This window comes from Convolutriloba macropyga, chromosome 5, assembly GCF_964194025.1.
Source record: "Convolutriloba macropyga chromosome 5, txConMacr16.3, whole genome shotgun sequence".
Taxonomy (NCBI): Eukaryota; Metazoa; Xenacoelomorpha; order Acoela; family Convolutidae; genus Convolutriloba; species Convolutriloba macropyga.
The window spans coordinates 60220747-60246223 of record NC_134472.1 but is presented as its reverse complement, the minus strand read 5'-3'; the positions used below and the strand labels follow the sequence as shown (position 1 = coordinate 60246223).

At 33.4% G+C, this 25477-nt stretch overlaps 1 protein-coding gene and 1 pseudogene across 1 annotated transcript in view; both read right to left on the bottom strand.

Annotated features, from left to right (window-relative positions):
* LOC142339509 (uncharacterized) overlaps positions 1-25477 on the bottom strand; it is a 95765-nt gene that overhangs the window by 33173 nt on the left and 37115 nt on the right. The gene's annotated exons all lie outside the window — the stretch shown is intronic.
* Positions 17771-25477, bottom strand: part of LOC142339510 (GPI ethanolamine phosphate transferase 2, catalytic subunit-like) — an 18164-nt pseudogene continuing 10457 nt past the window's right edge.

Here is a 25477-nt window from a genome sequence, read left to right as displayed (position 1 = left end):
TATTTGTTGTGGTCAAAACAATTAAAAAGCAACTTGAAAATTCAATGAATTTTTTGCTGCATTTTTAGGAGCGGAGCTCATTTTTCAAAACTCGAGCAATAAACTTCAAACTGCAACTGTACCGTTTAAACAAGAAAAAAAATACAAAAACAATATTGACTGAAAAATCTCTAGAAGATTATCAGTTTGCCATTTGTTCTATTCACGGAGCTATATATGGTTGCTCCTAAAGAAAGAGAATAGCTTTACCGCTTGTTGAAGCCTTGTCAGAGGTATTCACTCCATATATAACGTTTTGTACTCTAGAAGGAAGCTATAGCCAGCCTTGAAAACCCGCCAAAAAAATTACGTGAAAATTTGAACAAACTGAAGCTTTATCCAATCTGAAACACAATGATAATCAGTGAAAATCCAAAAACATTTACTCTGTACAAAATTTGAAGTCAGGACAAACAATTTCGACATTGAAAACTCGAAAAAGCAGAGAAGATGACAAAACTGTAAAAACAATAAACTAGAAAAACTCTTCAGGAGCCCTTTTGGCTGGCAACGCTATAAATTGGCATCGCAAATTTGCAAAAAACCGGGCCACTAAAGCAGTAAGGAACCGCTAATGTCGCTTAGAAAACCAATTGATATTAACCAATCTGCTGATAAATAAAAAAGGACGAGATTATTTTATAAGGATAAATTGAAGCTTTAGGCAAAATACCGCTGCCTCTTGGAACAACTCTTTAATTTTGTTCGTTACTAACAAAACTGATCAAAGCTGAGAAGCCTGCTCTGTGCAGATAAACTTGCAAAATTTATTAGAAGCTTGTTTTTCAAGAATCGAAATGATATCAAACAGTCTTCAAATTTTAACAAGATACAATAAGCATTATGAAATAGCTGCTTCTTCTAGGAAAAATTCTTTAATTTTGTTAGCCATTAACAAATAGAGCAAAACTGAAAAGCTAACAAAAGCCTGCTCTGGGCAGATATGCTTGGAAATTGAAAAAAAAATAGATTATTACCTTTCTTTTCTAAATAAAAGCTTGTTTCTTTAGGCTCATAATGATGTCACATGTTCTTCAAATTAACTCAACAACAAATATCTGAATCAAAACATACAATATATTCAATATTATTTGTTGTGGTCAAAACAATTAAAAAGCAAGTTTAAAATGCAATGAATTTTTTTCTGCATTTTTTGGAGCGGAGCTCATTTTTCAAATTCGAGCAATAAACTTCAAACTGCAACTGTACCGTTTAAACAAGAAAAAAAATACAAAAACAATATTGACTGAAAAATCTCTAGAAGATTATCAGTTTGCCATTTGTTCTATTCACGGAGCTATATATGGTTGCTCCTAAAGAAAGAGAATAGCTTTACCGCTTGTTGAAGCCTTGTCAGAGGTATTCACTCCATATATCACTTTTTAGATTTTAGAAAAAAAAACTATAGCCAGCCTTGAAAACCCGCCAAAAAAATTACGTGAAATTTTGAACAAACTGTAGCTTTATCCAACCTGAAACACAATGATAATCAGTGAAAATCCAAAAACATTTACTCTGTACAAGATTTGAAGTCAGGACAAACAATTCAGACATTGAAATCTCGAAAAAGCAGAGATGACAAAACTGTAAAAACAATAAACTAGAAAAACTCTTCAGGAGCCCTTTTGGCTGGCAACGCTATAAACTGGCATTGCAAATTTGCAAAAAACCGGACCACTAAAGCAGTAATGAACCGCTAATGTCGCTTAGGAAACCAATTCATATTAACCAATCTGCTGATCAATAAAAAAAGGACGAGATTTTTTTATAAGTATAAATTGAAGTTTTAGGCAAAATACCGCTGCCTCTTGGAACAACTCTTTAATTTTGTTCGTTACTAACAAAACTGATCAAAGCTGAGAAGCCTGCTCTGTGCAGATAAACTTGCAAAATTTATTAGAAGCTTGTTTTTCAAGAATCGAAATGATATCAAACAGTCTTCAAATTTTAACAAGATACAATAAGCATTATGAAATAGCTGCTTCTTCTAGGAAAAATTCTTTAATTTTGTTAGCCATTAACAAATAGAGCAAAACTGAAAAGCTAACAAAAGCCTGCTCTGGGCAGATATGCTTGGAAATTGAAAAAAAATAGATTATTACCTTTCTTTTCTAAATAAAAGCTTGTTTCTTTAGGCTCATAATGATGTCACATGTTCTTCAAATTAACTCAACAACAAATATCTGAATCAAAACATACAATATATTCAATATTATTTGTTGTGGTCAAAACAATTAAAAAGCAAGTTTAAAATGCAATGAATTTTTTTCTGCATTTTTTGGAGCGGAGCTCATTTTTCAAATTCGAGCAATAAACTTCAAACTGCAACTGTACCGTTTAAACAAGAAAAAAAATACAAAAACAATATTGACTGAAAAATCTCTAGAAGATTATCAGTTTGCCATTTGTTCTATTCACGGAGCTATATATGGTTGCTCCTAAAGAAAGAGAATAGCTTTACCGCTTGTTGAAGCCTTGTCAGAGGTATTCACTCCATATATCACTTTTTAGATTTTAGAAAAAAAAACTATAGCCAGCCTTGAAAACCCGCCAAAAAAATTACGTGAAATTTTGAACAAACTGTAGCTTTATCCAACCTGAAACACAATGATAATCAGTGAAAATCCAAAAACATTTACTCTGTACAAGATTTGAAGTCAGGACAAACAATTCAGACATTGAAATCTCGAAAAAGCAGAGATGACAAAACTGTAAAAACAATAAACTAGAAAAACTCTTCAGGAGCCCTTTTGGCTGGCAACGCGATAAACTGGCATTGCAAATTTGCAAAAAAACCGGGCCACTAAAGCAGTAATGAACCGCTAATGTCGCTTAGGAAACCAATTCATATTAACCAATCTGCTGATCAATAAAAAAAAGGACGAGATTTTTTTATAAGTATAAATTGAAGTTTTAGGCAAAATACCGCTGCCTCTTGGAACAACTCTTTAATTTTGTTCGTTACTAACAAAACTGATCAAAGCTGAGAAGCCTGCTCTGTGCAGATAAACTTGCAAAATTTATTAGAAGCTTGTTTTTCAAGAATCAAAATGATATCAAACAGTCTTCAAATTTTAACAAGATACAATAAGCATTATGAAATAGCTGCTTCTTCTAGGAAAAATTCTTTAATTTTGTTAGCCATTAACAAATAGAGCAAAACTGAAAAGCTAACAAAAGCCTGCTCTGGGCAGATATGCTTGGAAATTAGAAAAAAAATAGATTATTACCTTTCTTTGCTAAATAAAAGCTTGTTTCTTAAGGATCATAATGATGTCACATGTTCTTCAAATTAACTCAACAACAAATATCTGAATCAAAACATACAATACATTCAATATTATTTGTTGTGGTCAAAACAATTAAAAAGCAAGTTTAAAATGCAATGAATTTTTTGCTGCATTTTTAGGAGCGGAGCTCATTTTTCAAAACTCGAGCAATAAACTTCAAGCATCTGAACTGTTTAAACCGGCAAAATACAAAAAACAATATTGAATGAAAAATCTCTAGAAGATTATATGTTTGTCATTTGTTCTATTCACGGAGCTATAAATGGTTGCTCCCAAAGAAAGAGAATAGCTTTAACGCTTGTTGAAGCCTTGTCAGAGGTATTCACTCCATATATCACGTTTTATATTTTAGAAAGAAACTATAGCCAGCCTTGAAAACCCGCCAAAAAAATTACGTGAAAATTTGAACAAACTGTAGCTTTATCCAACCTGAAACACAATGATAATCAGTGAAAATCCAAAAACATTTACTCTGTACAAGATTTGAAGTCAGGACAAACAATTCAGACATTGAAAACTCGAAAAAGCAGAGATGGCAAAACTGTAAAAACAATAAACTAGAAAAACTCTTCAGGAGCCCTTTTGGCTGGCAACGCTATAAATTGGCATCGCAAATTTGCAAAAAACCGGGCCACTAAAGCAGTAAGGAACCGCTAATGTCGCTTAGAAAACCAATTGATATTAACCAATCTGCTGATAAATAAAAAAGGACGAGATTATTTTATAAGGATAAATTGAAGCTTTAGGCAAAATACCGCTGCCTCTTGGAACAACTCTTTAATTTTGTTCGTTACTAACAAAACTGATCAAAGCTGAGAAGCCTGCTCTGTGCAGATAAACTTGCAAAATTTATTAGAAGCTTGTTTTTCAAGAATCGAAATGATATCAAACAGTCTTCAAATTTTAACAAGATACAATAAGCATTATGAAACAGCTGCTTCTTCTAGGAAAAATTCTTTAATTTTTTTAGCCATTAACAAATAGAGCAAAACTGAAAAGCTAACAAAAGCCTGCTCTGGGCAGATATGCTTGGAAATTGAAAAAAAAATAGATTACCTTTCTTTTCTAAATAAAAGCTTGTTTCTTTAGGCTCATAATGATGTCACATGTTCTTCAAATTAACTCAACAACAAATATCTGAATCAAAACATTCAATATATTCAATATTATTTGTTGTGGTCAAAACAATTAAAAAGCAAGTTTAAAATGCAATGAATTTTTTGCTGCATTTTAAGGAGCGGAGCTCATTTTTCAAAACTCGAGCAATAAACTTCAAACTGCAACTGTACTGTTTAAACAAGAAAAAATACAAAAACAATATTGACTGAAAAATCTCTAGAAGATTATCAGTTTGCCATTTGTTCTATTCACGGAGCTATATATGGTTGCTCCTAAAGAAAGAGAATAGCTTTACCGCTTGTTGAAGCCTTGTCAGAGGTATTCACTCCATATATCACGTTTTATATTTTAGAAAAAAAACTATAGCCAGCCTTGAAAACCCGCCAAAAAAATTACGTGAAAATTTGAACAAACTGTAGCTTTATCCAACCTGAAACACAATGATAATCAGTGAAAATCCAAAAACATTTACTCTGTACAAGATTTGAAGTCAGGACAAACAATTCAGACATTGAAATCTCGAAAAAGCAGAGATGACAAAACTGTAAAAACAATAAACTAGAAAAACTCTTCAGGAGCCCTTTTGGCTGGCAACGCTATAAACTGGCATTGCAAATTTGCAAAAAACCGGGCCACTAAAGCAGTAATGAACCGCTAATGTCGCTTAGGAAACCAATTCATATTAACCAATCTGCTGATCAATAAAAAAAGGACGAGATTTTTTTATAAGTATAAATTGAAGCTTTAGGCAAAATACCGCTGCCTCTTGGAACAACTCTTTAATTTTGTTCGTTACTAACAAAACTGATCAAAGCTGAGAAGCCTGCTCTGTGCAGATAAACTTGCAAAATTTATTAGAAGCTTGCTTTTCAAGAATCAAAATGATATCAAACAGTCTTCAAATTTTAACAAGATACAATAAGCATTATGAAATAGCTGCTTCTTCTAGGAAAAATTCTTTAATTTTGTTAGCCATTAACAAATAGAGCAAAACTGAAAAGCTAACAAAAGCCTGCTCTGGGCAGATATGCTTGGAAATTAGAAAAAAAATAGATTATTACCTTTCTTTGCTAAATAAAAGCTTGTTTCTTAAGGATCATAATGATGTCACATGTTCTTCAAATTAACTCAACAACAAATATCTGAATCAAAACATACAATACATTCAATATTATTTGTTGTGGTCAAAACAATTAAAAAGCAAGTTTAAAATGCAACGAATTTTTTGCTGCATTTTTAGGAGCGGAGCTCATTTTTCAAAACTCGAGCAATAAACTTCAAACTGCATCTGAACTGTTTAAACCGGAAAAATACAAAAACAATATTGAATGAAAAATCTCTAGAAGATTATCAGTTTGCCATTTGTTCTATTCACGGAGCTATAAATGGTTGCTCCCAAAGAAAGAGAATAGCTTTAACGCTTGTTGAAGCCTTGTCAGAGGTATTCACTCCATATATCACGTTTTATATTTTAGAAAGAAACTATAGCCAGCCTTGAAAACCCGCCAAAAAAATTACGTGAAAATTTGAACAAACTGTAGTTTATCCAACCTGAAACACAATGATAATCAGTGAAAATCCAAAAACATTTACTCTGTACAAGATTTGAAGTCAGGACAAACAATTCAGACATTGAAATCTCGAAAAAGCAGAGACGACAAAACTGTAAAAACAATAAACTAGAAAAACTCTTCAGGAGCCCTTTTGGCTGGCAACGCTATAAACTGGCATTGCAAATTTGCAAAAAACCGGGCCACTAAAGCAGTAATGAACCGCTAATGCCGCTTAGGAAACCAATTCATATTAACCAATCTGCTGATCAATAAAAAAAAGGACGAGATTTTTTTATAAGTATAAATTGAAGCTTTAGGCAAAATACCGCTGCCTCTTGGAGCAACTCTTTAATTTTGTTCGTTACTAACAAAACTGATCAAAGCTGAGAAGCCTGCTCTGTGCAGATAAACTTGCAAAATTTATTAGAAGCTTGTTTTTCAAGAATCAAAATGATATCAAACAGTCTTCAAATTTTAACAAGATACAATAAGCATTATGAAATAGCTGCTTCTTCTAGGAAAAATTCTTTAATTTTGTTAGCCATTAACAAATAGAGCAAAACTGAAAAGCTAACAAAAGCCTGCTCTGGGCAGATATGCTTGGAAATTAGAAAAAAAATAGATTATTACCTTTCTTTGCTAAATAAAAGCTTGTTTCTTAAGGATCATAATGATGTCACATGTTCTTCAAATTAACTCAACAACAAATATCTGAATCAAAACATACAATACATTCAATATTATTTGTTGTGTGAAAAGCAAGTTTAAAATGCAGTGAATTTTTTGCTGCATTTTTAGGAGCAGAGCTCATTTTTCAAAACTCGAGCAATAAACTTCAAACTGCATCTGAACTGTTTAAACCGGAAAAATACAAAAACAATATTGAATGAAAAATCTCTAGAAGATTATCAGTTTGCCATTTGTTCTATTCACGGAGCTATAAATGGTTGCTCCCAAAGAAAGAGAATAGCTTTAACGCTTGTTGAAGCCTTGTCAGAGGTATTCACTCCATATATCACGTTTTACATTTTAGAAAGAAACTATAGCCAGCCTTGAAAACCCGCCAAAAAATTTACGTGAAAATTTGAACAAACTGTAGCTTTATCCAACCTGAAACACAATGATAATCAGTGAAAATCCAAAAACATTTACTCTGTACAAGATTTGAAGTCAGGACAAACAATTCAGACATTGAAAACTCGAAAAAGCAGAGATGACAAAACTGTAAAAACAATAAACTAGAAAAACTCTTCAGGAGCCCTTTTGGCTGGCAACGCTATAAACTGGCATTGCAAATTTGCAAAAAAACCGGGCCACTAAAGCAGTAATGAACCGCTAATGTCGCTTAGGAAACCAATTCATATTAACCAATCTGCTGATCAATAAAAAAAGGACGAGATTTTTTTATAAGTATAAATTGAAGCTTTAGGCAAAATACCGCTGCCTCCTGGAACAACTCTTTAATTTTGTTCGTTACTAACAAAACTGATCAAAGCTGAGAAGCCTGCTCTGTGCAGATAAACTTGCAAAATTTATTAGAAGCTTGTTTTTCAAGAATCAAAATGATATCAAACAGTCTTCAAATTTTAACAAGATACAATAAGCATTATGAAATAGCTGCTTCTTCTAGAAAAAATTCTTTAATTTTGTTAGCCATTAACAAATAGAGCAAAACTGAAAAGATAACAAAAGCCTGCTCTGGGCAGATATGCTTGGAAATTAGAAAAAAATAGATTTTTACCTTTCTTTGCTAAATAAAAGCTTGTTTCTGAAGGATCATAATGATGTCACATGTTCTTCAAATTAACTCAACAACAAATATCTGAATCAAAACATACAATACATTCAATATTATTTGTTGTGGTCAAAACAATTAAAAAGCAAGTTTAAAATGCAATGAATTTTTTGCTGCATTTTTAGGAGCGGAGCTCATTTTTCAAAACTCGAGCAATAAACTTCAAACTGCATCTGAACTGTTTAAACCGGAAAAATACAAAAACAATATTGAATGAAAAATCTCTAGAAGATTATCAGTTTGCCATTTGTTCTATTCACGGAGCTATAAATGGTTGCTCCCAAAGAAAGAGAATAGCTTTACCGCTTGTTGAAGCCTTGTCAGAGGTATTCACTCCATATATCACGTTTTATATTTTAGAAAGAAACTATAGCCAGCCTTGAAAACCCGCCAAAAAAGTTACGTGAAAATTTGAACAAACTGTAGCTTTATCCAACCTGAAACACAATGATAATCAGTGAAAATCCAAAAACATTTACTCTGTACAAGAATTGAAGTCAGGACAAACAATTCAGACATTGAAAACTCGAAAAAGCAGAGATGACAAAACTGCAAAAACAATAAACTAGAAAAACTCTTCAGGAGCCCTTTTTGCTGGCAACGCTATAAACTGGCATTGCAAATTTGCAAAAAACCGGGCCACTAAAGCAGTAATGAACCGCTAATGTCGCTTAGGAAACCAATTCATATTAACCAATCTGCTGATCAATAAAAAAAGGACGAGATTTTTTTATAAGTATAAATTGAAGCTTTAGGCAAAATACCGCTGCCTCTTGGAACAACTCTTTAAATTTGTTCGTTACTAACAAAACTGATCAAAGCTGAGAAGCCTGCTCTGTGCAGATAAAATTGCAAAATTTATTAGAAGCTTGTTTTTCAAGAATCAAAATGATATCAAACAGTCTTCAAATTTTAACAAGATACAATAAGCATTATGAAATAGCTGCTTCTTCTAGGAAAAATTCTTTAATTTTGTTAGCCATTAACAAATAGAGCAAAACTGAAAAGCTAACAAAAGCCTGCTCTGGGCAGATATGCTTGGAAATTAGAAAAAAATAGATTATTACCTTTCTTTGCTAAATAAAAGCTTGTTTTTTAAGGATCATAATGATGTCACATGTTCTTCAAATTAACTCAACAACAAATATCTGAATCATAACATACAATACATTCAATACTATTTGTTGTGGTCAAAACAATTAAAAAGCAAGTTTAAAATGCAATGAATTTTTTGCTGCATTTTTAGGAGCGGAGCTCATTTTTCAAAACTCGAGCAATAAACTTCAAACTGCATCTGAACTGTTTAAACCGGAAAAATACAAAAACAATATTGAATGAAAAATCTCTAGAAGATTATCAGTTTGCCATTTGTTCTATTCACGGAGCTATAAATGGTTGCTCCCAAAGAAAGAGAATAGCTTTACCGCTTGTTGAAGCCTTGTCAGAGGTATTCACTCCATATATCACTTGGTATTCACTCCATTTATTAGAAGCTTGTTTTTCAAGAATCAAAATGATATCAAACAGTCTTCAAATTTTAACAAGATACAATAAGCATTATGAAATAGCTGCTTCTAGGAAAAATTCTTTAATTTTGTTAGCCATTAACAAATAGAGCAAAACTGAAAAGCTAACAAAAGCCTGCTCTGGGCAGATATGCTTGGAAATTAGAAAAAAAATAGATTATTACCTTTCTTTGCTAAATAAAAGCTTGTTTCTTAAGGATCATAATGATGTCACATGTTCTTCAAATTAACTCAACAACAAATATCTGAATAAAAACATACAATACATTCAATATTATTTGTTGTGGTCAAAACAATTAAAAAGCAAGTTTAAAATGCAATGAATTTTTTGCTGCATTTTTAGGAGCGGAGCTCATTTTTCAAAACTCGAGCAATAAACTTCAAACTGCATCTGAACTGTTTAAACCGGAAAAATACAAAAACAATATTGAATGAAAAATCTCTAGAAGATTATCAGTTTGCCATTTGTTCTATTCACGGAGCTATAAATGGTTGCTCCCAAAGAAAGAGAATAGCTTTACCGCTTGTTGAAGCCTTGTCAGAGGTATTCACTCCGTATATCACGTTTTATATTTTAGAAAGAAACTATAGCCAGCCTTGAAAACCCGCCAAAAAAATTACGTGAAAATTTGAACAAACTGTAGCTTTATCCAACCTGAAACACAATGATAATCAGTGAAAATCCAAAAACATTTACTCTGTACAAAATTTGAAGTCAGGACAAACAATTTCGACATTGAAAACTCGAAAAAGCAGAGAAGATGACAAAACTGTAAAATCAATAAACTAGAAAAACTCTTCAGGAGCCCTTTTGGCTGGCAACGCTATAAATTGGCATCGCAAATTTGCAAAAAAACCGGGCCACTAAAGCAGTAATGAACCGCTAATGTCGCTTAGGAAACCAATTCATATTAACCAATCTGCTGATCAATAAAAAAAAGGACGAGATTTTTTTATAAGTATAAATTGAAGTTTTAGGCAAAATACCGCTGCCTCTTGGAACAACTCTTTAATTTTGTTCGTTACTAACAAAACTGATCAAAGCTGAGAAGCCTGCTCTGTGCAGATAAACTTGCAAAATTTATTAGAAGCTTGTTTTTCAAGAATCAAAATGATATCAAACAGTCTTCAAACTTTAACAAGATACAATAAGCATTATGAAATAGCTGCTTCTTCTAGGAAAAATTCTTTAATTTTGTTAGCCATTAACAAATAGAACAAAACTGAAAAGCTAACAAAAGCCTGCTCTGGGCAGATATGCTTGGAAATTAGAAAAAAAATAGATTATTACCTTTCTTTGCTAAATAAAAGCTTGTTTCTTAAGGATCATAATGATGTCACATGTTCTTCAAATTAACTCAACAACAAATATCTGAATCAAAACATACAATACATTCAATATTATTTGTTGTGGTCAAAACAATTAAAAAGCAAGTTTAAAATGCAATGAATTTTTTGCTGCATTTTTAGGAGCGGAGCTCATTTTTCAAAACTCGAGCAATAAACTTCAAACTGCATCTGAACTGTTTAAACCGGAAAAATACAAAAACAATATTGAATGAAAAATCTCTAGAAGATTATCAGTTTGCCATTTGTTCTATTCACGGAGCTATAAATGGTTGCTCCCAAAGAAAGAGAATAGCTTTACCGCTTGTTGAAGCCTTGTCAGAGGTATTCACTCCATATATCACGTTTTATATTTTAGAAAGAAACTATAGCCAGCCTTGAAAACCCGCCAAAAAAATTACGTGAAAATTTGAACAAACTGTAGCTTTATCCAACCTGAAACACAATGATAATCAGTGAAAATCCAAAAACATTTACTCTGTACAAGATTTGAAGTCAGGACAAACAATCCAGACATTGAAAACTCGAAAAAGCAGAGATGACAAAACTGTAAAAACAATAAACTAGAAAAAGTCTTCAGGAGCCCTTTTGGCTGGCAACGCTATAAACTGGCATTGCAAATTTGCAAAAAACCGGACCACTAAAGCAGTAATGAACCGCTAATGTCGCTTAGGAAACCAATTCATATTAACCAATCTGCTGATCAATAAAAAAAGGACGAGATTTTTTTATAAGTATAAATTGAAGTTTTTAGGCAAAATACCGCTGCCTCTTGGAACAACTCTTTAATTTTGTTCGTTACTAACAAAACTGATCAAAGCTGAGAAGCCTGCTCTGTGCAGATAAACTTGCAAAATTTATTAGAAGCTTGTTTTTCAAGAATCAAAATGATATCAAACAGTCTTCAAAATTTAACAAGATACAATAAGCATTATGAAATAGCTGCTTCTTCTAGGAAAAATTCTTTAATTTTGTTAGCCATTAACAAATAGAGCAAAACTGAAAAGCTAACAAAAGCCTGCTCTGGGCAGATATGCTTGGAAATTAGAAAAAAAATAGATTATTACCTTTCTTTGCTAAATAAAAGCTTGTTTCTTAAGGATCATAATGATGTCACATGTTCTTCAAATTAACTCAACAACAAATATCTGAATCAAAACATACAATACATTCAATATTATTTGTTGTGGTCAAAACAATTAAAAAGCAAGTTTAAAATACAATGAATTTTTTGCTGCATTTTTAGGAGCGGAGCTCATTTTTCAAAACTCGAGCAATAAACTTCAAACTGCATCTGAACTGTTTAAACCGGAAAAATACAAAAACAATATTGAATGAAAAATCTCTAGAAGATTATCAGTTTGCCAATTGTTCTATTCACGGAGCTATAAATGGTTGCTCCCAAAGAAAGAGAATAGCTTTACCGCTTGTTGAAGCCTTGTCAGAGGTATTCACTCCATATATCACGTTTTATATTTTAGAAAGAAACTATAGCCAGCCTTGAAAACCCGCCAAAAAATTAAGTGAAAATTTGAACAAACTGTAGCTTTATCCAACCTGAAACACAATGATAATCAGTGAAAATCCAAAAACATTTACTCTGTACAAGATTTGAAGTCAGGACAAACAATTCAGACATTGAAAACTCGAAAAAGCAGAGATGACAAAACTGTAAAAACAATAAACTAGAAAAACTCTTCAGGAGCTCTTTTGGCTGGCAACGATATAAACTGGCATTTCAAATTTGCAAAAAACCGGGCCACTAAAGCAGTAATGAACCGCTAATGTCGCTTAGGAAACCAATTCATATTAACCAATCTGCTGATCAATTAAAAAAGGACGAGATTTTTTTATAAGTATAAATTGAAGCTTTAGGCAAAATACCGCTTCCTCTTGGAACAACTCTTTAATTTTGTTCGTTACTAACAAAACTGATCAAAGCTGAGAAGCCTGCTCTGTGCAGATAAACTTGCAAAACTTATTAGAAGCTTGTTTTTCAAGAATCAAAATGATATCAAACAGTCTTCAAATTTTAACAAGATACAATAAGCATTATGAAATAGCTGCTTCTTCTAGGAAAAATTCTTTAATTTTGTTAGCCATTAACAAATAGAGCAAAACTGAAAAGCTAACAAAAGCCTGCTCTGGGCAGATATGCTTGGAAATTAGAAAAAAAATAGATTATTACCTTTCTTTGCTAAATAAAAGCTTGTTTCTTAAGGATCATAATGATGTCAAATGTTCTTCAAATTAACTCAACAACAAATATCTGAATCAAAACATACAATACATTCAATATTATTTGTTGTGGTCAAAACAATTGAAAAGCAAGTTTAAAATGCAGTGAATTTTTTGGTGCATTTTTAGGAGCGGAGCTCATTTTTCAAAACTCGAGCAATAAACTTCAAACTGCATCTGAACTGTTTAAACCGGAAAAATACAAAAACAATATTGAATGAAAAATCTCTATAAGATTATCAGTTTGCCATTTGTTCTATTCACGGAGCTATAAATGGTTGCTCCCAAAGAAAGAGAATAGCTTGAACGCTTGTTGAAGCCTTGTCAGAGGTATTCACTCCATATATCACGTTTTATATTTTAGAAAGAAACTATAGCCAGCCTTGAAAACCCGCCAAAAAAAATTACGTGAAAATTTGAACAAACTGTAGCTTTATCCAACCTGAAACACAATGATAATCAGTAAAAATCCGAAAACATTTACTCTGTACAAGATTTGAAGTCAGGACAAACAATTCAGACATTGAAAACTCGAAAAAGCAGAGATGACAAAATTGTAAAAACAATAAACTAGAAAAACTCTTCAGGAGCCCTTTTGGCTGGCAACGCTACAAACTGGCATCGTAAATTTGCCTAAAACCGGGCCACTAAAGCAGTAATGCACCGCTAACGTCGCTTAGGAAACAAATTGATATTAACCAATCTGCTGATCAATAAAAAAAGGACGAGATTATTTCTAAGGATAAATTGAAGCTTTAGGCAAAATACCGCTGCCTCTTGGTACAACTCTTCAATTTTGTTCGTTACTAACAAACTTGATCAAAGCTGAGAAGCCTGCTCTGTGCAGATGAAATTGCAAAATGTAAATACGGGACAACTACATTTATTTAATTAGAAGCTTGTTTTTCAAGAATCAGAATGATATCAAACAGTCTTCGAATTTTAACAGGATACAATAAGCATTATGAAATAGCTGCTTCTTCTAGGAAAAATTCTTCAATTATGTTAGCCATCAACAAAATATAGCAAAGCTGAAAAGCTAACAAAAGACTGCTCTGGGCAGATATGCTTGGAAATTGAAAAAAAATATATTACTACCTTTTTTTGATTAAACTTGTTTTTTAAGGATCAGAATGATGTGACATGTTCTTCAAATTAACTCAAAAACAAAATTCTGGATCAGAACATACAAGATATTAAACAACAAAATGTCAGAAAAAAACATTCATTTACGCCTATCTTTGTTTTTTATGCCTATTTCTTTTGTTTGTCAAAAGACATTAGTTTACGAAAGGCATGAATAATCGGTTCACACTGACAGAGCCGTTTGAATAACGATAACAAACCTAAGTAAAATAAATATAAAAATTGTCCAAAATTTCATACTTGGCTTTATTTGAAAACTGATTCAATGGAGTACAAAAAAGGTGTCATACAAAATGACTCAGATTAACTAAGATTTCACGCAAAAAAACTTGATAATTCAAAATGGCGTAGTTCCGGTGAATAAATGTCAAAGGAATATGAGTTGTGGAAGCAAGGAATATTTTTAGTCTAGCAAATATATGCGATCTATTTTCAGGTAAAAATATTAATTTCTATTTTTAAGTGTTACCACCATGGGTCTTTTCGTAGCCGGGGGTTTCAAAACAACAAGAAAAATCAATTATAGATCGAATAAATGTAGTACACTGCGTACAAAACATCGATAACATGTTTCAAACACATTGGACTATACAGAGTACAGGATCGTCATTCGAAACAGATTTTCCTTCTTTGTACAATGCTTCTGTTCAAAAAACTTAACTGCTTGTTCCTGTAAAGTAAAAACCGTTTTAAGGATTTTTTTAAAAATTTTGAGCTGAAATATCTTCCAATTGTTTTTTGTCAACTTTCCCCAAGACATTGGCAAAATTATATTGCTTACCTCCAGAGGTATCTGGAGGGTAGGTTTTGGTGGTGGTATGGTAGTGGGGGTAAGTATCTTTTTGGCGTTGAGTTGGCTGCGCGTGGTATGGAATTTCTAGGATATAATGTTACACAATTCTGAAAGATTAATATTAGAACAAGCAAAAATCTGAAAAAGTCACTCGAAAAGACAAATCACAGTGAAAGAACATTCCCGAACAAAAAGTTTTACTGAAAATTTTTCAAGAAAACAGCACTACAAAAATCGTCAACAACTTCCTTCGAGACAACTTGACAACCTGCCTAAAACCGATACTCTTCTTCAATTTAAAATCCAAGAGAATGTCAATAATAACCCTCTCAGCTATCGCAGTCATCAATGTTGAGCATACCCATTGCTCTTCTACTGATGCGAAAGGCAATGGTGCTCTTCGAGTTTCAAAAAGCGACATCTCAATCCATCTAATTTGTTTAAAAGCTTAAGGACATCAAAAATAACCTCCTTCCTCTTCATTTCACACAGTTCCTACTTTAGTTTGGGCAAGATCGAGTTGACATGGTCAAAAATTGAACAATCCTGTTTAAAGTTGGAACATAGCTGGTAGATTGCCAGAAAATAGCCGCAATAGATTCGTAGATCGGCAGTCTAAAAAAACAGTAAAAAAGACAGACCAAAAAAAAATTCGTCTTTTCATTGAGGGCTGATCTGTTATATTTTGATTTAAAATCTGTTTAAGTTATTGCTGCCTCTATTAGCTGATCTCTAATAACCTTCATTTAGAGTGACACACACCCATTTGACCTCATCTCTTTGAATTAAAAGAAATAAAAGTCAATTTCAAAGTGAGGAAGTCATTTTTGAGAGTGAAGTAAGTCAAGTGTGACCAAAAATTTAATCACGCGCATGAACAAAAAAACTCGCTCCACTAAGAGCGAAAAATAACGTCACACATGCAATTCAGTTGAAATTGCATGAACGAATGAACAAAAAGTGGCTGTGACGACATATGGTCGTAACAAAAATCATGACGAAATAAAAAAACATAGCAGGACAAGTCCTGACGTAAAATTCAAAGAATTTTCATTGACTAAACAAAAAACTAGACCTAGAAAGGACTATGAATGGATTGGAAAAACCATTTAGAAAAAATCGGATCCAAAAAATCGAAAAAACAGAAAAAATCAAAGCGAAATTGCCGCATGTGAACAAAAAACCACTACCGAGAAACCGAATTTTTGTTCAAACACCGTTTTCTCACTCTACTTTAAAATTAGAGCGAAAAAATTTCACGCCGCAAAACCACTCGCTTTTTCGCTCCATTTCCTGTTTCGGCGTGACCAAAATCACCACTCCAATTTGACTTCAAAAATCATTAAAATGTGTGAACAGATCTTAAAAAAAACATAGCCGGAAGAATTCCGGAAACGACTCGAAGTGAAAAACCATTTAAACGTCATCCAACTACTCATCAAACAAAACGTGCCTTCACTATTTTATGATTATCTTGAAACAAAGTCATCAAACAAAAAAGTAAAAACAACAAAATCAAATCTGTTAAAATATGATAAATCTCATCAAATTTTGTTATAAATTGAGATCCCGAAAAACTATCTCTGGCAAAATAACTTCATCCAAACAACTAGTACTTACAAAAACCACTTATGTGGATTTTGAAATACTTTAGGCTAAACTATGAAAAAAAGCTCTTTAAAAACAACTTTCACTGAAAAACTGGAAAAAGTTACTAAATTTTTTAATATATCAAAAAACATATAAATCGACTAAAAAAAAATCCCTTCGGCCAATAGGGTATCCAGATGCTCGCAAAACAAAAGTCAAGTCATAATAGGCAAAGAAACTTAGCTAAAAACAGAAAAAAACGAAAAACTGCAAAAAATTAAGAAAAATAGTTCAAATTTTCGCCATTTTTTTTGTCACATTTCTCAACAAAAAAAATAATTCTTAACCACAAAACTGTAACCAATTGTTATCATAATATTTCTCAAGTAGAAGGGGTTTCTTCAATACCCATTTGAGCCAGTAAAACAAAATAATCGTCAAAAAACGCAAAAATTAGCCCGAAAATCAGCAAAATACATTAAAAACCTCCGAATTATCATAAAATTCATATGATTTTCCAGAAACCTTCAAACCACTACCGAAACCAGCCTAAAATTAAAATAAAATCATAACCAAACCTCTTAACGAAAATAAATTTTAAAAAATGCTTTAAAATGACGCACGTGAACAAAAAAAATTCGCTCGCTTAGAGAAATTTTCTTCACACCTCAATTTCTCGCTCTCTAGAAAACAGCGATATGAACAAAGAACCACTCTCTTTTCGCTCCACTCTTCACTTTTGTTCAGCACCAAAATCACTCCAAATTTTTTCACGCGTTTCATTTCCCGCTTCAAAAACCACTCCAATTAAATTGATTAAAAAAGAGGACTTCTCCAATACTCCTCTTCGAGTCGTAAAAAGACAGCGCCCCAATACAATTCAAATTCTTTGAATTGTAAAAAAACCAAGAGAAGGCCAATAATAGCCCCAGCTATCGCTGTGCGGCTATTAATAAATCTTGTTCTTCAACAAATATGATCAATTCTATTATTTAAATTCAAACTGGGAACGGAATTACACTTGACGTGAAGCTAAGGTAGGTTCTTGCAGTTTAAATACTATTCTACCAATTGAATTTCTGACAATTATTGTCGAAAAAATTTTCTCAGCTCTCAACTCGCGAGGACAATACACGATCTCAATTCTAATTAATTGTCACCTCTCACTGGATGACAAATGGACGCTTGTGTCATCAAAATTAACAATTTTGCGACAACTATATTGATAGCACGAGGCTCCAAATCAACCTTTGAGCCAAAATTTAACATCAGATGGACATGACGGATCTGTTCAGAAAACGTTGTTGCCTTTCCAGTTCTGATTAAAATTTGGATTAGATTTTGAAAACAACCTTATGATACAATAATTAACAGACTTAAAAGAATAGGTACAAAATTTGCATTTCGGAGTGAATAAATGTTAGAGAAAAATATCATAGCAAGTTAAGGTCAATGACAAGACTACGTCAAAAACAGCCCAACCAATTTCAAATATGACCTTGGGAGAAAACACAGTCCACGTCATGATATGAAATCTCTGAAACCAACTGCATATCAACACAACTGCACATGTAAAGCATCGGTACAACAATACAAACAAAATGCATCCATACTTAGAGCTTCTTTTTCCTCCCCAAGTATCCTCTGATGAAGGGGTCATTTGGGAATATACAAGGAGAGGCCCTGAAAACATTAGAAGGAACAAATGCAAGGCCACCATGGCCAAATTATGCTCACTAAGGCCAGTGTAGGCGGCCTGAATATCAACAGTAGTGAATGAATTAGAATTACCAAGTGTGAAATAAGAGCACCTTGCTAGGACATTACAGATGAAAAAGTAGTTTATTTGGTTCATTTTAGATGCACGCAACAGTGGTGCGATTAGATATGTGAGAAGCAGCCACAATACAAGCACAAATAAGTCTTGTGGAACTTGGAGTAAAAGACAGTAAACAAATAGCATACATTTCAACAGTTTCCAAGTGCAGCTGACACTATCATGATGAGGTTTGTTAAATACAAACGCGATAACACTAATTGCCAGTTTAAGCAAAATTATAATCATGAAATATTGCCGAAGGGAGTTTGCGAAGAATAGTCCGTGGTCGTCCATTGACAGGTCTTTGAGTAACTCTGAAACAATCAATTCTGTGCTTAAATGAAAATAAATTTAAGTTTATATTTTGAAGATAATTTAAAGATAATTATGGTTTAAAAATTTTAGTCGAACTCAATTGAGACTCATGCTCGATCAAAATCCCTTTAATTTCTCTCTTTGATTGATTAACTCTCCGCAATTATTGGGAAAGAAATTAAAATTTTGAAAGTACCGCTTAACGTCAAACGGATGGCTCAAATTGCGTGCGTCATGGGGATTGATTTTCTATCCTCAAAAATTGGTCTATAGGCCACCCTGAGTGTATGGGACTTTAGTACATCCCGTCCATTTGATTTAAATTGAGTAACAGACCTATCTTTTTTTAGACAACGGTTGGTAAAGAACTGACTCGATTTAGCTGATGAAAATGAGCCAGGTTGTGTCTCTAAGCGTTAAGATCAGGAACTGAATCACTACAAACCACTATAAGCGCAATTAAAAACCTGATTTTAACAGTTCAGACGATAAATTAATATTGGGCAATAAAAAAACGAGAATATTTTAGCGGCAACTAATTTGGACCAACTCCATTCTAAGAACACAAAGAAAAGACACGCACCAATTTTGTAGGCTGAAGCATGGTATCCAATCACGAAGAATAGTCCCACGCAATTAACACAAAGAACTACCCAGCTCCTATAAATTGCCATAATCAACACTGGTAGCACAGCGCAAGACAAAAGGTAGGCTGACCCAAGAAAGTTTGAGTTTTGAGACAAGATGAGCCAGTCGCCAATGTCAGGACAGCTGAGCCATTTATCACCTGTCTGATTCCACTTGCCGATGTGGCGGAAAAGAAACAAACTGACAACTCCATAAACGACATCTTTTGGCACAGTCACCTGAAACATGCTTCTTGTCATACTCACTAAATTAAAACAATGCTTCATTATAGTAAATAGTATACTTCAGTTATGTATTGTAGATATGCTGCAAACGATTTTATATTAGCAAAAAGCTTTACTTCGGAGTGACAGCAATAGGAATCACTCAAAAATGAATAACGAAAGCGTGAAAAAGTCACTTGAGAAGTCAAAGAATGTTCTAAAAGAAAAGCGCAAAATGGTCAAGCAAAAAATTTGCATAAAAAAGACCAACACGAACTTTGTTCAAGAGCATTTAAAAATGAACTATTCTCGCAAGATATACACCACTGTCCAACATTAATAGGCATATTTCACTGATTAAAAACGATGTTTTCAGCATTTGAAGAAAGATTAAAGAGAAAAGTCTAACACCAAACTTTAACGACAGACAACAACAGAGTGACAAAATTAACGACAGCATATTGCCCAAAAATTTAGAACTTCTCACATGCAGCATTTTAAACAGTGCCCTCAGGGCACTGTTTTAGGACCTCTTCTGTTCAATCTGTATATCGATGATATGCATGAACAAGTTGACAAAACAGAGCTAATTCCATATGCAGATGACACAGCTATTTTCACATCTGGCGACTCAATTGAAAAAAAGCAAAAACCAGCTCTCATCATGTGCTATGAAATTAACCATTTATTTCAAAGAACATCAACTGAGTTTAAACGCATCAAAAACTGAGTTTATAGTTTTTAGCAAAATCGCAAGAAAAAAATCAGAAGGAACTTCTGAAAATTGATGGCGCTCTCGTTGAGAAAAAACAGGAAATCATATACTTAGATGTTCATATAGACAATAGATTGACATTCCATAGCGAAGTCAAAACTTTGTTGAAAAAAATGGCTCTTGGAATGAAAACCATATACACAATTCGCAACTCTTTACCAAAATCATCTTTAGAACTAATCTTGAATTCTCTTGTTTTGAGTCACCTTCATTACTCTGCCGTAGTAATTGAATCGATTGGAAAAAATCTTTTAGTGTCAATAGAAAAACAAATCAACTGGGCCTTGAAAGCTTCTTTTTATTGGTCGAAATTTGAGTCAACCAAAGAACTGAGATTAGAACATAACATTTTACTTACAAAACTTTTCATTGAAACCAAAAGATTATTATACTTTTGGAAATATAAATCGAGCCAGCTACCTGCTTTCTCCCCCAAAAACCTGTCAATTGCTTGCTACTTGTTCAATAGTACAATCACGCCGAACAAAAACTCTTTTCAGGAACTGTAAGTTCAAAAGCCAAAAATTACAAAACTGCTTTACTCGTACAGCAATCAAAGATTGGAATGGTTTACCACTGTTATAAACATAAATGATTTTTGCATGTAAAATTTACATTAAAATACACTTCTGATTGCGTAATTTTAATGTGTTTTCTTATAGTGACCAGAATTTAAAGTGTTTATTTTTTTAATTTAAAGGTCGGATGAATTTTTCTCGAGTAACAGCGCGGGTGCGTGATTCTACTGCATCCAACTTCAGTTTATGGGAGAATTATAGGATTCAAAATGCAGTTATTGGAGCTTATAGGCCACTACAATGATTTTAACTCAAATGAAACAAATTTCGACGCACTTTGCATTCAATTTTCAATCAACTATTGCTGTGATAACAACAGTTGCATAACTTATCGCTGAAATAACTTGTTACTATCCAATGTATGCTAAAAAATCAAACAATTGGGAACCTCGACTTCCAGGACGACACCTTTTTCCGCCGCTAACTTTTTGCCATTATTGCTATAAGAGTGGAGCAAAAACGTAGCCTAATTGGTTTTACAGTGTCTCAAATTATGCATTTTGTAATCGTAACAAAAAATGATATCAAACATTTTCATACGATTGCCATCGGAGTTTGATAACTTGTTGATGGCGATCAAAATAGTATGGTAACATCCATTAGTAGTAAGCTGCAGCCAATTGAGTTCAACTGACTGTAATTGCTAATGTGAGAAATTTAGATAATAAGCAGAATTCAATATCAAAAACATAGCCGGCAGATTGCCGGAATAGCTGCGAAATAGACTTGCGTGCCGTAAAATACAGATGGAAAAAGATACAGGAGTGAGTTGATAATAGTTATCGCCGCCGCCTACAAGTTTATTTCAAAGGAGGTTGTTTTTGGGTGCAAAAAAAATTTCCCTGTCGCGTCTCGAACCGGCGATCTCCTGATTAACAGCCAGTCGCCTTAACCACTGGGCTGTCGGACCATACAATCTGTTTTCTTACAATCAACTTTGTTTTAGGAACAGTAATTTAGGTCGCGCAGAAAGCGTGAAATCAAGCGCGAAAAAGCCATTTAAGCAGTGACGAGACAGAATGTTCTAGAACAAATGTAAAACGAAAATGAAGCGTCAGACGACGAAACAAAAAAAAACCAAGAGCACCGCAATATAGCTACGCTCAGCTTACAGCTTCGCAGCTATAAAAAGAAAAACTAAAGGAAAAAAATCTAAGAAACCTGTTATATTTTTAAACAATTTTCACTTAAAATTGAGCAGTCTCAACAGATGTTGTCAGATACATTAGATAGTAGTTGCTGATTATTCATTGAGCAAAAGCACGACACCAAAACTAACTGGAAAACACTTGAAACAAGAGAAAGTAGTAAAAACTACAAAACTGCAGAATTGACATTTATTTCATCAAAAAATGTGCTATCAACCCTTAATTGCTTGCACATAGTAACAGAAACTCTACAATCAACATTAATTAAACAATTCAATCTGAAAAAAACACTCTACAAGGCAGAAAAACAATAATTAGGTGAAAAAATTGAAAAAAAAAATAATTAAAAAATTGTTAACATTCATGGAAAACAAACTTCAAGTAAAAATAACAAAATTAAAAGGGCAATGATACAGCAATAAATACTATTTTCAATGAAAACAATGCTACGGACACCAAAAAAAATGACGAATAGTACAAAATCCGCTAAAAATCTCCAAAAACTGCGAAATCGCAAAAAAAACTCAAGATAGCATATAAAACTAAACATAACCGACTAACGTCGGGTTATTTGCTCTTACAACCGGCGAGCGCTTGACTTCGCCAGTAGCTAGCCACGGTTTAGTGAGGCTAGCTTAAGCTTGATCCGATTCCGCAACTTTCTAGCCTTTCTAGTTTCCTAGCCTTGTTTGTAATTAAATCAAATAAAAAACAGATGTTATAAAAATTTACAAAATATTGCAAAATTTATAAGCAAAGCTTCCGAGATCTTTGAAAAATCTCAAAACTAAATTTTGTCTCTGGAGTTATGTCAAGTAATCCATCTGCAAGACTTGAAAAGCTTCGCTGGCCAGTAAAGATCGTTAAAATCAGAAAAGCAAAATATTCAAAAACTTGGAAAACAACCGCAAATTTTAGTTAAATCTTGCTATAAATCAAGATTTTAAAATCACTTTACTGTCTTAACAGACTATCCAGTACCCCTATTTCAAGCTTCAAATAAATGCACTGGCTCAAAAGATCCATAAATTTGAAACATTAATAAGTTCCTAAAAAATTGCAAATTTATGAAAATGCCAAGGCTGAAGTCATTAACATTTTTATAACCATTCCCTTAACACTACAAACTATGTGACAGCTTATCATCAAACTTTGGAGCAGCTACCTAGGACCCTGATGCTAGAAAATGATAAAAAAAAATTCAAAAAGATTAAAAACTTGAAAAAATTTCAAATATTTTTAAAATGGCTGATATTAAAATCTTCCAAAACATTCCATTACATTTAAAACCTACGCAGTAACCTATAATCAGGCCCTGGAGGAGGTTATGTTGCTCTAGATGCAGGAAAACCTCAAAAAAATATTGTAAAAATGAAGGTTTTAGTAAAAAAAAATTGCTCAAAATTGTCATATTAATAATAAAAAAATATCCCAAGGCAAAAAAAAAATTCAGTAACTTATTATCAAAACCTTAAGGATGTTCTCTAGCCCCTGCATCAGGAAAGACGTGAGTAATGAAAACTTAATGTCCAAAAAACAAAAAAAAAATTGCAGTTTTGTCAAAAAGTCAAATTCGTAATGTTAAAATGTTGACACCATTCCACTACCACTAGAAACTATGCAGTAACCTACTATAAAACCACAGAGGTGGTTTCTTGACACTTAGGACTGAAAGAACTCAAAAAATGACAAAAATTTTCAAAAAGCTAAAATTGTGAAAATTAGTATAAAATTGCGTGTTTTTAGCGAATCGGTTTCCTCAGTAGCCACAGGGGGGGGGGGGGGGGGGGTGCGCTGGGGGTGGGCAACAGTGGAGGGCAACAGCAAAGTGGGGGGATGGGGGCAATAGTGGGAGGAAGGGTCAACAGTGGGGGTATCTTAAACCTCTAAGAACCGCCCTTCAAACCATAAGTATAAGTCTGCAAAACAGTTTGAGCTGCAACAGATCTGAAAGGCTTTATGAGCACTTGATGCCCGCCGAGCGCAACCTGTTTATTCCGTTGTTGAGGACGAAAAGTCAAAAGCGTCAGACGAAAAGTCGGTCAAGCAAAAAATTGCATAAATAAAGACCGACAGGACTAATACAATTGATACAAACTTCGTTTGAGAGCATTCAATAAATGATTGAGACAGTCGAAAATGCAAAAAGTAAAGAAGAAACAACTCCTGCGAAAAAACCGCACGTTATCAAAATACTTTGCTCACTTAGCAAAAATTTTTCACACCTACTTTTCTCTCTCTCAAAAACCCAGCATGAACTGAAAATCATTCTTTCTTATCTCTGCTCTTAAATTCGTTCAGCGTTTGCCCTGACCTGAACATTTGGTTTTCACGTTCAGCATTCACTTTTAACTCCTGCTCTAAACACAATCCAAAAAATGACCGATAAAAAGACGCTCCACCAATACTCCTCTTTGAGTCGTAAAAAAGACAGCACCCCAATGCAATTCAAATTCTTTGAAATGTAAAAAGCAGAGCGCCTAAATAATAGCTGTTGCAAGGCTGACGACGGCTATTAATAATCGGCAGTGTAATTGCATATTAATCGGATAATTTATTGGATCTCCTGTTATAATTTGTTGCATCAACGACTATATATATATATATATATATATATATATATATATATATATATATATATATACATATATATATATATATATATATATATATATATATATATATAACGCAAAAGTACAAACATAACCGACTAACTCCGAGCGAATTGCTCTCAAACAATAGGCGAGCAGTTGGCTTCGGTAGTAGCCGGCTGCGGCTTAAGTATAATAGACTTAGGCGTGAGTAGAGTAGGGGGCTACAGTTGAGTGGGCTGAGCGAGGGAATTCAAATCTCCAGCTGGAGGAGGATGAACTGGTGAGTTGGCGGGGTTGACTGTGGGGGTCAAACGTTTCGGATTAATAACCTCCCTTCACACTACGAAACTGTCCTTCAAAACCGTTTCGGTTAATGGCATACTAGCAGACTAGTGAGGCTCTAAGAGAGCTGCTCAGTCCCTTAAGGCCCTCCAGGCTACCTGTTTATCCTGTTTATCCCGCTACCTGTTTATCACGGGACGAAAAGTCAAATGGGTCAGATGAAAAATTGATCACGCAAAAAATCGCATAGAAAATGACCACTGGACTAACATAATTGCTAGAAACATCGTTTAAAAGCAATTAATTAACCTCCTGCTTATTTCTCAATTGTTACTATTTATACAAAGCATTGCGGGGGTTTCAGGAGTGGCTAATTGGGGGCTATATTTGCTGTATTGGGATTACTAGCTTCTAATAATATCAATAATACAACTAACATTTAGATTTAGTACTCCATTCGATGATATATCAACCTCATCCATTGCACTATAAACCACGCCATTAGAACACATAGACTCTAGCTTTTTTGAAAAGGAGTCTGTGATATGCCTCGACATGCGATGGTAGATGAGTACAAGTGTCATTGTAGTAGCTAAGAAATACACAATCTGGTGTTCCTCCTCAATAAAGCTGGAAGATGTCATCAGTATTGCGTGCAACGCCATCCAACCAATCAGCA